The 16,691-nt window shown below is 51.6% G+C and overlaps 1 protein-coding gene across 5 annotated transcripts in view; it reads right to left on the bottom strand.

Moving 5' to 3' along the window:
- The window catches only part of Prima1 (proline rich membrane anchor 1), a 52,638-nt gene that overhangs the window by 26,918 nt on the left and 9,029 nt on the right, over window positions 1-16,691 (bottom strand). The window lies entirely within an intron of this gene.

Below are 16,691 nucleotides of genomic sequence, written 5' to 3'. Positions count from 1 at the left end.
AGGCTCCACGGGACAGACATCTTCTGACCCAAGCGTCCTGGTCCATCAGGAGGTGTGCATGTCACAGTCCCCATTTATAGAAGTGAGAACAAGCTCAACAAGGAGAGGTCAGCAGGAGAGCTGGGATTCCAGGCTACTTGACCCCAGTCTCTCTTCTCTCTACCGCGTCCTACAGCAAGGGAGGCCAACTCCACAGTTACGGAAGTTTAATAGCAGGGTCTTGACCCAGCTTGAAGAACAGCTTTTTAACATCGCTGGGAGAAGGAGCAAGAGAGGCCCTTACTCGGGTTCTCCAGCTTCCATGAGGAGTGTCCCTAAGCAGACTCCAGCCTTCGCCTACTCTCCAGAGGGCAGACGGCAGGACTCACTCATCTGAAGAGCTTGTGAGAATGGAGCTCAGCCAGGGAAGCCAGCGGGTTACACTCATTCACACCATGCACTGCAAGAATGAGGGAAATAAAAGGAAAAGGGAAATGAAGTTCCCAGCATGGGAGAAATGAAGGCCTAATTTTTATATCCTTCCCAGGAGGAATTCTGCCCCTTTAATTCCTTATTGTCATAAGCTCTTCAAGTACCTTATTCCAAAATCCAGCGGGCTCTGAGCCCCTCAGCAACTCCGCCGCTGCCATCTGCTCTTTATTTTTCCTGACAGCTGGCCACACAGGTCACATAATCTACTGCTCCATCATTTTTCTTTGACAGGGACATTAATGGGGCTTCAGAGGTGAGGGCTGCCTCAGACAGGGTGACACTTTCAGAAACCAGCTGCATCTACCTGCTTTCGACATTCGAAGTTAACAGAAATAAACACCACAGCAGCTAAATCCTTGGACAAGGCACTTCCTGCTCTGGTCTTGGCCCCTTGCTAGGAAATGAGGTGAGGCTGTGCCGAAGTCCACAGTCCCAGTGTCCCAAACCATAAGATATGGAAATCTTATGTGGCTTATATCTAGATGTTCCCAAAGCCTTCTGCACTGCCAGGTCACTCTGGTTTAAACTCCTTGCAGGGAAGAATCTAGAAACTTCCTGAGTAGTGACCAGACAACCAGAGCCAGAACACAGTGGGGGGACCTCCAGGGGACAATGGATGGGTTGTGGAGCATGCGTTTTTAAGACTGAAGGAAGGAAAAAAGGAATTAGTATTGTTGCTTCCTGGCTGTACCTTGGAGACAGCAGCAGTTAATACCTGTCAGCCGCCACCAACCTCTGAGGCTCACACCCCTGCTATCCAGCCATGAAGGATGAGCACTTGGGTGGAAACGTCAGAGCTGGATAAGCCCACAGGGCTTAAGGGGCCCGACAAAAGCATCTTACAGCTGAGTAAGGAGCTCAACTGCTTTGCTGGCTGTAAGGGTCAGAGCACTTGCAGAGATGGGAAGAAAATCCTTTGCGTATTTCTAACTGTAAAGAAATCCAGCTTCTGGCCTGGGCCAGGGGTGGGGGCTGCAGGGAGTTAGTGGAGCACTGCTCAGAGATTTGTCTGTCTAAGGCAAATCTTGATGCCTGATGTTCCTCTATGTGGAGCCTTCCAAGCTCTAAGTAATAAGATAAATTCAGTAGGCCTATTGTGCTGAATTTTGCCATATTTAGACCAAGAACTTGGTAGTACATTGTGCTTCATGGCGATTCTTCTCCCTTCCCAGAGGAATGAGGAACAGATGGCCTTGGGTCCCTTGACCCCTTTCTCACATGTGGAGGCCTAGAGGGCTGCCCCTCGCTTCAAGGCAGGCTTCCTGCAGGAGCCACGCCCATTCCAGAGCTCCCTGTGGAAGACCCTGCTGAAGCCACGCCTTGCTGGGCTCCTTCTCTTTCTCTTTTCTGTTTCCCTCACTTCCCTACAGCTTCTTCCTGAGAGCACCCACCCCATCACAATACTCCCAAATCCCTGCACTGGTTAGAATTCCTGTTGCTGCCCCAACACCCAACAGCTTCAACTCCAAGAGGAGAAGTTGAATCTGGCTCATGGTTTCTGAGAGTTCTGTCCATGGTGAAGCCTTTGAGGCAGGAACATCACAGCAAAAGGGCACAGAAAAGAAAGATGCTCATCTCACATGGCATCTAGGGAGCAGAGAGAGCGGGGAAGTGTTTCTGAGAGGAGGGAGTCAGGGACAAGATACAGACCCAAGGTCAGGCCTCCAAGTGCCACCCAGACATACCCACAAAGGTGCTTGTGTTTACTAATCTCCTAAGTGTCTCTCAAGCCAATCCAGTTGATAATCAAGATTGACCATCATAACCCCTATCTCAGGCTTTGGCACTGAGAAATCACACTATCATAAAGTTTTAGGAATGAGTCCTAATACAAATTCTTGAACACATATGACCATGCAAATATACACAAGGCAGGAGCAGAACATTCCAGTGAAGAACGCAGCCCTGCCTTCCAGCCAACAAACATCAATAGCCATGACTAGAACCTATCTGGGTCAGTTCCATGTGCCACAAATGTCACAAGTTTTCCATAAGCAAGGACCACGTAACATGTCCTGTGGAGTGTATTCAGGGATGGGGAGACATTGTTCATACTCCCAGCAAGTAAGCAGGGTCACAAAAGACTCATGAAAACAAGGGATACTGATCACCAACTTTCTGAGGACCTGAGACAGGTCTTTCACATGTTACCAATGTGAAATTGTTAGTAAACTGCTCATAAATGAATCTGGATTAGTCCCATACTGTCACCCAGCAGGGAAACAAATGTTCTGTGGAGTCATACAGGTCACTGAGTTTTCCAAAATGGAAAAAATCAGCTCTCCATGGGAGACCAGGTTAGGACTTGAGGTCTGGACTCTTGGAAAGAAGGCTCAATGGTGGGTTGCTACCCAGCAGGATGGCATGATGGGCGAAGGGGTCTTTGCTTGTGTGACATTTATCATCCCTGGCTCCTGCCCACTACATGCTGGAAGTACTTAATCTGCAATCAAAATACCATAAAACCTTACATTTGGAAGTACACTGAAGTTGTGTATTTCTGCTGAAAACCACTGGTAGAATAAAGTCAGCTCAAGGGGAGAAAGGAAGAGATGAAGGAGGCAGGCACTATCCACAGTGGGGGATTTAGGTGAACATGGGACAAAGAGAATGAGAGGATGGGGCTGTAAGAAAAGGGAGAAGAAATACACACATCAAGCCCACCAGGGCTCAGTATGCCAGCTCGCACGCCCAGCGCATCTAGCAGTTAGTGTCAGCAGTGGGCCTCAGGGAGGGGACATGTCCTTGGCAGGGAATCCAGGAAGGACCCTGTGTGTGCCCCTGCCCTGCCCTTAGCAGAGGCCAAAGCCTGGGCACTATGGTCTGGAAGCCTCAGGACAGCTTGGCCTAAGGGCCCTGAACCTTCACTGGGACCAACTGGAGACACAGAAGCCACCACCAGGTGACAGCATCAGCATCAGCATCAGGAAAGCCTACGCTTGAGGGCCAACAGTCACCTTCTCCATGGACATCCTGGCCAGATTTAGAGAGAAGAACAGGATGGAGAGGCAGCACAAGTCAAGTCCCTGCCAACTGGACTCTGAAAGGGAACAAACAAGGCCAACATCCTGGCATCATCTTTGAAAAAGATGGTTGTCACAGTGAGGACCACACACGGTCATGTGGGGACCAGGACCTCCTCCTTTCCTTAGCAAAGTGACTCCCTTGAAAGTGCACTTTGAAACTATTAGCACTTTTTCCCTGAAGCTGTGTCCCAGTCCAGCCCCCTCTGGACAACATCATGGCTTCCCCAGAAGCCTCCGCCACAACCTGTCCAACGCACTCACTGCTCAGGATTGTCTTCAGAGCACTTTGAAGCATTCCAGCTCTGTGCCAGTGAGTTTTCATTCATGAGACCCTGTGGGATTCGGTTTGAGCCCCTCCAGTCTCATTCTACACCAGCCTCTCCCTTGATCACGATGTCCAGCAACAAGATCTTTGGGTTTCTCCAATGCCAGTGGTTGGGTCCACAGCAGGACCTTTGCGTGTGCTGTTCTGTAACCCAGTCTTCATGCAGCCAGCTCCTTCTTCCTTCAAATATCAGCCAGCTTCTGGCACCTCTGTTGGAGGCAAAACCCCTGCCACAGTCTCCATTTCAGCCCCGGAGTCACCCCTGCACGTCCACAGGTCTCCAAGTCCTACCACAGCATCTGTTCCAGGCCGGTACCCAATGGATGTTTGTTGAGTGAGTGAATGAGTCTCTTAAACAGCTGCGATGATTCCACAGAGCACCTGGATGCTAGCTGCCTTTGGCTCTTGACTAAGAAAATTGGAAGAATTTTGGGGTGTGCTTTCTTCAGCAGAAACCAAGAGGAGCTTCTTGCTTCTGAGCACACGGAGCCTCCTTGCTATTTCTATATCATTTGTCAGTACTCAGCTACTTCAGAGAAACCTCCCACCGTGATTCCTGCAGACACCAAATCTCTTCTTGTATCCACAGAAACTCCTCCCTGGGTGGTCAGAGGGACCTCTGCCCTGGGCCTCGGCCTGGGCATCAGTGTGGAGGCCCGAGAGGCAGCTTTGAGAACACTGGTTTGGCAGCCCCAGGGGACATAGGTGGTACAGGCCCAGACTTCACAGCCCTACCATAGCCCATAATGACAGCTCCAGATGCTCAGCCTCCTGGCCATCGTGCCAGCACCAGCCTGCAAGGAATCTTCCTCTCTGACCTTGGCTCCGCCATCTTCTCTTCAGATGGTGACTTGGCCCCAGCTGACCGGCTGATGTTGCACTCTCCTGCTCCAAATATGCAGCCCCCAGCATCTTCCGCCTTTCACCCCCATGGTTTCTGGTCTCTCCCCACCAGCATGTCTGCTGTGTATCTGTTTGTTCTAAGGTGAACCCCAAGCACTGTGAACCCAGAAATGCTCAAGAAATGGCACAGTGGGAGTCCTCTTGCCCACATTGCTTCCAGAGGCTCCCTGGCTCTTCCTCTGATATCCCCTCAGCACACACCCTGTGACAGCACCGACTGACAGACTGTCCATGGAGGCCCGGATCATCCTGGTGGAGCCCCCCGGCTCCCTTCCCTTTGGCGCATGTGCTCCCCAGGGGGTCCACCTGCACCCTGCCCACCTCCGGGAGCTCGGTGTCCTCCCCAACCTTCCCCACATAACACCAGCTCACACTGGGATGGTTTCCTGGGCGTGAGCTGGAGCCACCACTTGGCGGTCTCTGAGTTTCTCTTCCTCCTCCCCCGTTGCTCTTCACTCCACAGCTGCCTGGTCTGAGCCAGTGGAGAGAGGATGAGGTGGCTTGGCACAGGCCGTGGCTGCTCCAGCGAGCCCGCCGTCCCCTGCTCCTGCCCTGCTCTGGCCTCTGCTTCCAGACTGCTCCTCGCCTCAAGAACCTCAGCCTCCATGCCTGCCCACCTTTCTTGCTCCCACACTTCCAGTGGCTTCCGGGAACATCCTGACTGTGTCCCTATTCCCACCCTTAGGGACACTCAGGGGTTGTCCCTGCCCCAGACCCACCATTGATGCTGTCCCGTGGCACTGCCAAGGCCCAGAGACAAATCCAGAGCTCACAACCTCCCCAGTCACACTCCTCTTCCTCAAGGGACCCTGGGTCAGACCTGTGACCTGTTCACCTCCTTTCCCTTCTCCACGGTGTCTCGAAGGCTCTCCTGGCTCTGTGCCCTGGCTGCCGCTGCTTTCTGACCTTTGCCCCTAGTGTCTCCTTCTCCTAGGCCCAACCATGCTTACTAATTGTGGCTTAGGTCATAGTGTTCCCCTTGGGCCCTCCAGGGGCCCAGTGCTGCTGGCCTGGGACTGACTCCACAGCTCTTTGCCTGGCCTGCCTAGTCCCCGCCTCTCTAGCTGTTGCTCCTCACACCTCTGGTGCACTTTCAGTGCGGGACACACTGCCTACTGTGTCTCTTGCTCCTTCCTCCAGTCCTTCCCCAGATCTAGCAGCAGCCTCCACCTGTGGAATCTTCGCCATCTCAGTCTGGCTTCTTTGCTGGCCCACGGAGATCCCGCTTGCCTGCAGCGCCTACGAGGTCTGTAGCCTCCCCAGCTGTCACAAGCACCTTCAAATCTACAGGAGAAGAAGCAGGGCCTTTCTGGGGCTCACAGCGTCTTCTCCACTGCGTCATCCCCAGCCAGTGACCATGATGTAGTGCTTGGCTCGCTTGGGGATCTATAAATATTTGCTACACGAATACATGTTGGTGAGTGATGTACCACTCTTTAAATCTACAAATTAGGCATCCCAGCCTCTGGGCAGACAGCCCCTAAGCAAAGCGGCACAGGCAGACTTCCACTCATCCACAGCCCATCGACGCTGACGCAAGTTCCTAGCTGGACAGGGAGGGGCAGGCTCTTGGCTGGTGCCCCCCAAGGTGCAAGACCCTTTGAGTATGACTGGGAGGGAGCGCACCCTTGGCGGTCAGGCAGAAGGATGGGACAGCCTGTAGCAAGTGCGGCTGGTGTCCTTCCAGGCCACGCTACTCTGCACTGGGAAGTGACGCTCCCTGCTTTTCACCCCCTCCCATGGGGGGCTCCTGGATAAAGGCTCTAAGCCATTTTCTAAGCTCCCCCAGGTACTGGGCTCCAGGTGCCCATTGTGGTAGGTGGCTTTATGTTGCATCTTTCTTCTTTTGTTTTTTGGTGGAACTGGGGATTGAACTCAGGCCCTCGTGCTTGCCAGGGAAGCACATATTCTACTGAGCCATCTCCCTGGCCCTATGTTGCATCTTTGACTGGCTATTCTCCTTTCCTTTTCTTCCCCTCACCCCCACAGATTCTTCTGGAATCTCTTCCCAAATGATTACGTGCACTGGAACCACCACCTCAGCATCTGGTTTTTGGGGGCCCAAACCAAGACGTGGTGCCAAGCGCTCCCAAGAGGAGCCTCTTCCAAAACGCTAGTCCCTTCTCAGGCTTCTTTCCCAGAGTTCACATCTGTTTTCCAACGCCCACGCAGGGCGTTTGTTCCGCACACACACTTGGCATGCGCTTTCCACGTGGCAAGCCCCATGCTGTCTCAGGGAACAAAGATGCACAAACACTCCCTATCCTCAGAGATTGGTTCAGAAACTTATTGGGTCAGACTGGGTGCTCTGTCCTGGGGCATCCTAGGATAATAAATCTCTAAGATTATTAAAAAGGTAGACTCATTAGCAATTAGGGAGGGGGAGGGGACAGGGCAGGGGAGGGATGAGAGTAAAGGGATCAAACAGGATCAAAATGTGCGATATATGTACACCAACTCCCCATAACGAATGTAACTAGGATACACTGCAAACATACGCTAATAAAAAAAAAGAAGGCCTAACACCAACAGGTCACTGCTCTCTCCCAAGCACTGTCACACACAGTGACACAGTCCATGTGACACTCCCAACAACTGTGCGAATGAGGAAGTAAGGTCCACACCCTGGAGCAGCCTTGTCCAATGGGACACCTTCCTAATTTCCTTTAATCTGTAACAAAAAAATGAGGCGCTAACTCATGTGGACCTTGAATGTCCCTGAGAAGCCCCGCTCTAGTTCAAGGCTTCCTCATGAGCCGGTGGCGCTCATGGACTGTGGAAACCCAGGGAAGCCGGGGAGCCACTGGCAATGCAGAAGGCCACACAGGGTCCTCTCTTCTTTCTCTTTTTGCTTCCTGGCTATCATGAGGTGAGCAGCTTTCTCTTGCATGTGCTCCACAGCTCAAAGCCGACAGGGACAACTTACAATGGGTGGAAGCCACTGAAACCTTTCCCCCTTAAAAGCTAATGATCTCTGGTATTTTGTTACAGCAGCAGAAAGCTGATTAACACATGAAGGTAGTGAGAGCGATGACAAAACAGAAGCCACAAGGAAGCTGGTGAGAAGCCAGAAGTCTTCTGCACCAGGGCCATATATTTCTCTTCATGCTCCTGACAACACACCAAGGGCAAACCAGGCCACCTGCACAGCCTCAGTAGCTACAGATTCTTAAGGAGCAGTTTTCTAAAAGACGCTCATCGAATGAGTTTGTAGCCACCCACTGCAGATGCACCTGTGATTTCAACTTGGGATATAGCTGCATACACAGCAAGGATCAAAGCTTGTCATCCCTGCAGCCTAGGTGACATTCAGTAAACAAACTGCCTTCAAGCCCAGAGGCAAATGAGTCCACCTATATCCCTACATGCAGCAGAGAGCACACTCGGAGTGCCTAGTTTACTTTTTTCCATTGACAAAGAGATGCAGAGACGAAGCCTCCTGTCCTTGGTGCAGGCGTCTGGTCATGTTCTGGGGCCCAAGAAGAAATGAAGAAGGAAGCATAAGGCACAGGCTGCTTAATGGATCCTATTTTCACCTCTGTCCAGTGCCTGCACCACAACAGGTATGTTCAGTGAATAAACAAATGACAGGTGTCACCTCCTGAAGCCCAGTGCCTGGCCGAGCATCTAGGAGCCGCGAACATACTCCTGCTGCTGTGGCCAGCTGCTGCTGTAGTTGACAAGACAAGACCCTCTAGTTAGAGAGCACAGTCTAGGTGCCACAGTAAGGGAAGGACGCTGGAGGGAGTAGGCACCAAGAAGGCAGCAGTGATCGGCAATCAAGACTGCAACTGGTGGCATATGAGAGCTCAGGCATGTGGAGCCTGGGGTCACCTGAAGCTCAGTGACGGTCACAGCAACTCTATAAAGGTGAGTTTATTCCCATTTCACAGATGAGGAAGTAGAGGTCAACCAACATGAGTGACCTGCCCAGGGTTACAGGATCCCAACTGGAGCAGTTTCAACTGCAGATCCTTGCTGCTCTAGATAAGTGGACCCAGAAAGAAACAGTAATCGAGAAAATACCCTGTAAGTCCAGATCTGGGGCCTGAAAACCAGGGTGGGGCCCAGTGAGCAGCAAAGCCTGGCTGACCCTTGAGCACACTTGAACCAAGGTGTGTGTCCCTCTGTACCTGTGCCAGCATGGGGGACGGCAGAATAGTGATGCTCCTGAGACCAGGGATACAGGGCAGGTGGCAGAACTGGCTTGCAGTGCAGGACACGAGGGGCATCTTTGGCCAGGGGTCATTCCTGCCCACCCTTATAGGACCCCTGCCATTAAGGAGGCTGTCCTCCAAGCTGCCTGCTCAGCACGGAGCTGCCCCCAACCCTCTCCATTCTGCCTCAAAATACCAAAAAAAGCAGCATTGCCCAGCAGGGAGGTAGGGAAGCCGAGGCTTCTGGTGCCTTTCTCAGCAGCGCAAGAGTACAGAGCAGTGTGCAGTGTCTAGAGCAGGCAAATCCAGACAGGAAGTAGACTAGCAGTTGCCAAGGGTGTGTTGGGAAGGACAGGGTCCCTTCTGGGGGTGATGCTGGAACTAGCTGTGGTGGCTACACAACCATGCCTAGTTCCAACGACACTAAAGCCCCTGAGTTACATGTTCGCTTAGCATGGCCCAAATGGTGACAACTATTTTACAAAATGGTGCTATGAAGTAGGGAATTTTATCCTAATAGAAAGCTTGAGCTGGCACACGGGAGGCGCCTGGGTGGCCCGCTGCACGCTCCGGCTGGGGCGTGTGTTGTTGTCTTTCTACACAGTCCTCTTGCCCGGCCCATTCATTTTTAGGGGGCCATCATGCCCTTCCTGCTGCCTGCCTATGGGTCTAGCTGAGGGTCGCCCGCCAGAGGCAGCCTTGAACATCCCTCTAGGGTGAAGGTGCCTCGGGGCGTTGGCACAGCTCCTGCTGAGCCCTTGTGCACGGGGAGCCCAGGTCCGCCTCCCAACTGGGCCCTACCCCGTGCACCCCCATGGCTCCTGAATCTGCCACGGCACAACCTCTTGGTAAATATGTGTTCAATAAATCAAGAAGCAAGGGTTGATCGTGTAAACTAAATTACGTGTAAACTTGTAATCTTTTACAAAAAAAACTTGTGATCTTATTTGCAGGAGACAACTAAGTAAGTAATAAATGGAAGGCAAACAATTCCGTGTATTGACCAGAAAAAGGAAATCAGTATTTAAAAAATAAAATCACTTCAAATCAAAACCCAGCATCTATTAGGCTTTAGAGAGCTCAGACCCCCAGGTCTGGGGTACTTAGTGCAGAGTAGAAGGCAACAGTCAGCCCATGTGTACACGGGACGCGGAGGCCACCTGGGACATGACAGCTCAAGCAAGGGCTGTACTGACAAAAGATGCTACTGACGGAGAGTGGCCATCCCCCCACCCCCACAACTACCTCTGGAAACAGAGCAGAATCTCAGAGGCCAGAGCACAGCACGGAGCTGGAAAGAGCCAGAGCCAGAGAATTGAGCACAGCGCTTGGCATAGAGAAGCCCCAGAGTAGCTGTGAGAGAAATGGATTCGTATTTACTGAAGGCCACGATATGCCCAGCATGTGATCAGGAGCCAGGGACGTCACTAGGGACCTGGCAGACACTCGGTGGTCATGCATAGTTAGCCAAGGGTCCTGGCACCAGTCAAGTCATTAATTACATAATTAAAAGCTGGGAAACTGCTGTAAAGGGAAATGACAGGTTCACAGCATGTGAGCACATGCACACACACCCATGTGTGTATGTGTGTGTGTGTGTGTGTGTGTGTGTGTGCACGCACGCACGCTCACACTGATGGACAGCAGTGTGGTTTCAAGATGTAAGAAAATTCCCTGATGTCCTTTAATCAAAGGGGGCTTTGACTCCCCTCTCTGTGGTTACAAACTACCCCTGGTCCCTTGACACTAAGGAACAGAACACAGTCTGAGGGATGCTGTGTAACTTTTTTAGCCACACCACCAAAAGGGACAGAGCCTCCACAGGCCTGTCCTGCTTGGAAGCTGGTGCCATGCTGTGAGGAAGCTCAGGCTGCACAGTGGCACAGCACACAGGTTATCCAGAGGACACTACAGCAACCGCTGGGCATGACAGAGACAAAGCCTACGCGTTCTGGCCATGAAGTACAGGTGCATGAGAGACCTGTCTGGTGGAGGCCAGACAGCCTCACGGAAAGGGGGGTGTTACAAGTTCTGGGATGATTTTTTTCTGAAGTTGTAGATAATCAGAACAGGGACCAGCGTCTTCTAAGGAAGTCAGGAAAAATTCCAAAGAAGGAAAATACTGGAGCTGAGATCAGCAGTTCACTCCTGGAAGACAGACAGACTGGAATATCCCAAGGCCCTGAGATAGGAAGGGGCAAGACTCAGCCACAGAAAGGAGGTCCCCAAGCTGACACCAGTGACAGAGGTGTGTTAGACAGGGAGAACAGCGGGAAGTCATTCTTTGGACATGAATTACTTCCTTACCAGCTGCGCAGCTTCAGGCAAGTAACTTGGCCTCTCTGAACCTCTGGGATCCTCACAGAAATGCAGAAAACGCCACCCGTTGCCCAGGAGTACTGAAGATTGAATAGAAAGAGGCAGGCCCGCTTCACCCGTGCGCAGGTGATAAGCGGTGCGTTTTGCTTGTTTGTCATTCTGCTGTTCTGGGTGACTCAAAAGCCACCCTCCAGACTGCCGCAGCCCTCTCTGTTAAAGTTTGATCCTTGGCACATAGTAAGGGACCAGATGACCCCATTCTTGGCTCCACCACTGCTGTGTGACCTTTGGAGAGCCATTTAACCTGTCTTCTTACCTTCTAAGAATAAAATAAATGCAAAAATAAAACCTATGTCAGCGCTTTGAACTTGAAGACAGGCGCCGTGGCCACGCAGGCCCACGCCCGCTGCCACAGCTATTTCGGGCCCCATCCCCCTTGGAAGCTGTAGGAACTGCTCCTGGAAGGCTGACACAACCCCCTTTCCTAGCCATGGCTCTAGAGTCACAGGCGGGGACAAAGGGCCATTGCTGACATTTACAAAGCAGGCCCAGGCGCTGAGCCCGGGTGCTGCCCTGGGCTTCTGGCTTTGCCCAGGTTTTCTTCCACCCACCTTTCTAGAAATATCTTCACTCACAGGTTCCCCTGGACTCTAAAGATCCAGGCAAGTGCTGCACTGGAAGGACACAGTGGGAATCTCAGGAAACCTTTCATTTCCAGCTGAAGACCTGAGGTTTTTACGTACCCTGCAACACTCCACTTGCTCTTAGAACTTCCCATCTGATGGGGTTCATGATCAGTGACTGCTACTGCTGTTGTCACCTGCATTACTTATTAGCTGCCACTAATGGAGTGTTTATTGTGTTCCAGGCTCCGCATGTCATTGGCTTTACAGGAAATCTGCCTGATTTCCTGTATGCAGCAGGTATGGTAAGTAGCGCCATTTGACAGATTCAAAAATCGAGGCTCCAAGCTGTGGAGAGCCCTTTGCTCAAATCTCATAGCTAAGGAACAAAGTTGGTACCCAGGTCTATCAGACAGGGAAAGCAGGCTCTGTCACTGTGCTGTGACCCTATCTTTGAGCACAGCTGTGTTCAGTGTGGCTTGTGGAATTTCTAACCTTCACAGCAATTCCTCCCCAAGTAGGAATCAGATAGAAAAACTAAGGCTCTGAGGGGGGTGTCATACCCAGGCTCACAGAGCCGGGACCCAAGGGCCTGGGTCTGCCTCCAAAGCCTCTTGCTGTGACCACAGCTCTCTAGGGCACTGATTCCCAAAGTGTCCTCCCGTGACTGTCTGAGGATGTACGAGAAATGCAGATTCTTGGACCCTGATCCCACTTACTGCGTGAGGAATTCTGGGGCTGAGGCCAAGCGACCAATTTAAACAAGCCTCATAGGGGAAGTCAGTTTTGAGGCCTCCTGTCCTGTGACTCCAGATGGGACACAGCTTGCAAGAGGGTACAAAAGGTAAGGGCTGCCATGGCCAACCATGAGGCAAGGCCTGAAGAAAGAAGGGCAGCAAGGGACAGGCTATGAAGGAATCTTCCCTGTCATCGAGCCCTGGCTGTGTTACCTGCCATTTACAGATGGGGCTGCGGGGAGGGCTGCTGGAACCAGGGAGGCACAGCACAGTGCCCCCACCCTACCCTGGGCCCTGTGCAATCAATCCCAGGTGCAGTTCCCAGGTGCTGTGCCCTGCAAGCCTCCTAGTAAAACAAAACAAACTTCCCCAGAATTAACATAACAAAGACAACTTGAAAAACGACCTGTCTTTGCCAGAAGGAGGTGGGCTGTGGCATGACCAACTGTCCCAGTTTGCCCAGCACTGAGGTGTTTCCCAGGATGCAGAACTTTGAGGGCTAAAGCCAGGAGAGTCCTGGGCACACAGGGACACACTGGTCACCAGAGCAGTACAGCAGCCGCAGGTGCTGGGGGATGACGAGGGAGGCCTGCCTGGCCAAGCAGAGGACACCCAGAGATTCCCACAAATGGCTCCATGCTGGCAGGATAAAGGGCACGAGCCATGTGAGGGCCTGCGCGGGCCTGACACAGACACCAGGAAGGACAACTCCTATGCGCTCCTGCAAAGAGCAGCCCAGAGCCTGTGAGCTCCCGTGGACAGGAACTGTCGCTCTTGTGTTCATAGCTGGCTTGTGGGCTCCCCTTGTCATCTGTCCCACACCTGGAGCTCAATACACACCTGCTGAACAACAACAGAGACTTTTGGAAAAGCTAATTCCTCCTTGGCAGTACAACAGCCATTTACATCCCACCACCGGCCGATGCTGTGGCTCTGGTCACAACTCGGAAAATGCATCAGGCTCTACTCGCATGCAGGGGTCTGGGCAGGGCTTATGGAGAACCGAGAGAAGGTACAAAATACATTCTCTGTCCCAGTACTCATCCACACGTGTCCTGGGGCTACCAGGCCGATGGGGCGGGTATGCATCCCCTGTCCTCCTTTCCCAGTACCGTGACCTCATCCTGGGGTCAAGTCCCTCTCTGAGTTTCCTTTGGGAGACCACCAACCACGCATCACCTCTGACCAGGAGTGGTCACATGGCTGACGCCTGACCAATCAGCACCTTCTATCCCAAAGGCTTCCGTGATTGGTCCAAGGATGGACATGTGACACGAGCTGCCTACTGGAAGTCAGCCTCAGGGATTTTTTACTCGGAGAGAAAATCTCTCTGGCAGTAAGCTTGTTGGAATTTGGAAGCCTAGAGCCACAGGTGAGGGTGCGAGAAAAGGCAACCCAGGAGAAATGAGACAGAAAGAGAGGGAATGGCGGAGGGGGAGAAATGCCAAATCACCATCCTTTGAGACCATGGATCCAGCAGATCTTCTGCTGAAATATCCTGATACGTGAGCCAAAAAACTAACATCTGTTTCCCTAACTTCTGTATTGCCTAAGCTCCTCCAAGACACAATTTGCTGTTTTTAATTTTAAAAATTCTTGCCACAGCGTCAAACCACAGCAGCCCACTACTCATCCCGGAGCACCCTCAGGCCCCAAGATCAACCTTTATCCCTCCCCCCCACCATGGGGAGCACTCTGGCCTCGTGTTCTCTATACCCCGGGCCTGGCTCCAGGCCAAGTGGGTGCCCTGGGGCCGGAATTTTCTCAAGCGTCCACACTGTCGAATGTTGATCACTCCCAAGCAGATGATGTGAGATGTTTCCGTGTTTCTGCCTCGCTCACCGTCTCTGCAGGCTCATCTGTGCCCACAGCAGTTTCCAAAAGGAAGGGCCCAGGTCCCTGCAGATGACTGAGCTGATGCTCAATGTGGCAGGGACCCCACTGACTCACGTTGAAGTTTCCCGTGGTTTGAATTTTCATGTCCCCCAAAGGGCCTTGGGTCAAAGACTTCTCCCCAGTCTACAGAACTTTTAGGAGGTGGGATCTAATTAGGACATTGGGAGTGTTTCTGTGAAGGGGATATTGGGACCCCTGTCACTGCGGGTCTCTCTTTACTTCCTGGCTACCATGCAGTGAACAGCCCTGCCACCACAGGTTCTGGGCCGCCACAGGTCTAAAGCAACAGGACCAAATGACCAAGGAAGTGTGAATCAAAATAAACCTTTTCTCTTATTAGTTGATTATCTCAGGTGTTTTGTTACACTGACAGAAAGTTGACTAACAAAATTTATAACAACAACAACAAAAAATGTTCTTTTTGTTTCTCTCCCAAACTTTTTGGTTGCTTTAAAGTTTCAGTCCCACATTATTGTGGCTTTGACACTTCCCTGCCACTCATTTCTCTTCATTTTTAATAAATAGAGAAATTGTTGAGCTCAGAATCCTCCACAGAGGGCTAGAAGTTTATAATACCGGCTCATTCTCTTTGCATTTAATTTTGTGTTGAACTTTGATTGGAACACATGATGTTAGTTGTTCCTCTCGGTAGTTTTATTAAAGCTTCCTTTGAAAATTAATTTATATACATAAAATATGAGTCTGTGTAAGAAAAACAAATATGGGAAATAAGAGGTGGCACTTGGATGTGGGGTGTTGGTAAACAGCAATCCACAGGATGCTGCATAACTGACTCGGCCGCCTCCCTGGAGCCCCAGTGACCTGCCCCGTGGTCAGGGTATAGGTGTACTTGGGCTCACCCGAGCACATGTGACACTTGGTCACCACCAGCAGTGGTGTTGGGCAGGAGGACCTTGCAGAGCGATTGGTGCCTTTCTCCTGAGACTGAATTAGTTCTCTAAGGAATGGATCACTTAGCATGAAGGGGGGTCATTCTGATCACCCTAGCGCTCTCTTCTGAACATGCCTGCCTGACCTGCTCCTTTTTTCTTACCATGTCACAACACAGCAGGAGGCCCTTGCCTGCTACTGTTGATTAAGCATGTACTTTCCAGCCTCCTGAAAGGTGAGCCAAAATAAATCTTTTTTCTTTATAAAGAATCCAGTCTCAGGTATTGTTTACTAGCAACAGAAAATAAAGACAAATGAACTGAAGGACTTGTGACCCTCAAGATGGGTCTCACAGAGTCAAGCCTTTGTCCATGTTGTCCCTCTGCCTGGATGCCCTTTTCCCACAGTCTCCTCATCAACCTATAATAATCTCATTTATGTTTAAAGATTCAAGACATTACTACTTACTGGGACCATTCTCTTGCCTGACTCCTTGGATATTTCCAGTGTCCCTGCAAACAATTTCTGTGTTCTCTCAGCCCACCCTTTATAGGTTGCTGACAAGAAGTGCTTCCCTGGGAAGCTGAGAGACCCCAGAGAGATGGAAAGGGCTCTTCACCTGTGTCTGATCCAGGGGCTCAGTCAGCACAAGAGGAAGTGAAGGGAACTGGTGAGACAATGGGGATCCGTCAGGTACAAGCACCTGGAGCCCCGAGGAGAAGCAGTTCTAAAGAAGGAAGACAGGCATTCCCAGGAGCACGTGCCTGAGCTGGCTCCAAGATGTGGGCCTGGGGATTCCAGGAGCAGAGAGTATCCTGGGGTAGAAGGATCTGGTGGACACCCAGAGCAAGGGCCCGGTGCACCTAAGTTCTCAACCTGATCCTGCATTTGAATCATCTTGGAGCCTGATAGCATCATTCTCAGCTCCACCCCATGGAAGTGGGCCAGGGAAGCTGCTGCTGAAAATCTGTGCTTCAAGTGATGCTGCAGCAGGGCATTTGAGAACCACACTTTGAGAAGTACAGGTTCTCTGGGTGCCAGGTAAGGACGGAGACAGCTAGAGGCCCAATGGGGAACATGGGGAAATTCACACAAACTGCGAAGGCGTCTCTGAGCACTGCGTTGCTGATTGGATATCAAGGGCCTGGAAACACAGTACTGTAAGCCCAGCACTCATGGGGGCTGAGGCAGAAGGGTGGCAAGTTTGAGCCAAGCCTGGGCCAGTTAGCAATGTGCTGAGATGCTGTATCAAAACAGAACAAACAAAAACTCAGAACTGCTCAGTGTGCAGGACCTTGGTAAAAACCCTGATATGAAAAGAAAGAGAGGGGGAGAGAAGAGGG

This window comes from Octodon degus, unplaced genomic scaffold, assembly GCF_000260255.1.
Source record: "Octodon degus isolate 3935 unplaced genomic scaffold, OctDeg1.0 scaffold00070, whole genome shotgun sequence".
Taxonomy (NCBI): Eukaryota; Metazoa; Chordata; class Mammalia; order Rodentia; family Octodontidae; genus Octodon; species Octodon degus.
Note: the sequence above shows the minus strand (reverse complement) of the source record. Positions and strands in the feature narration are given on the sequence as shown.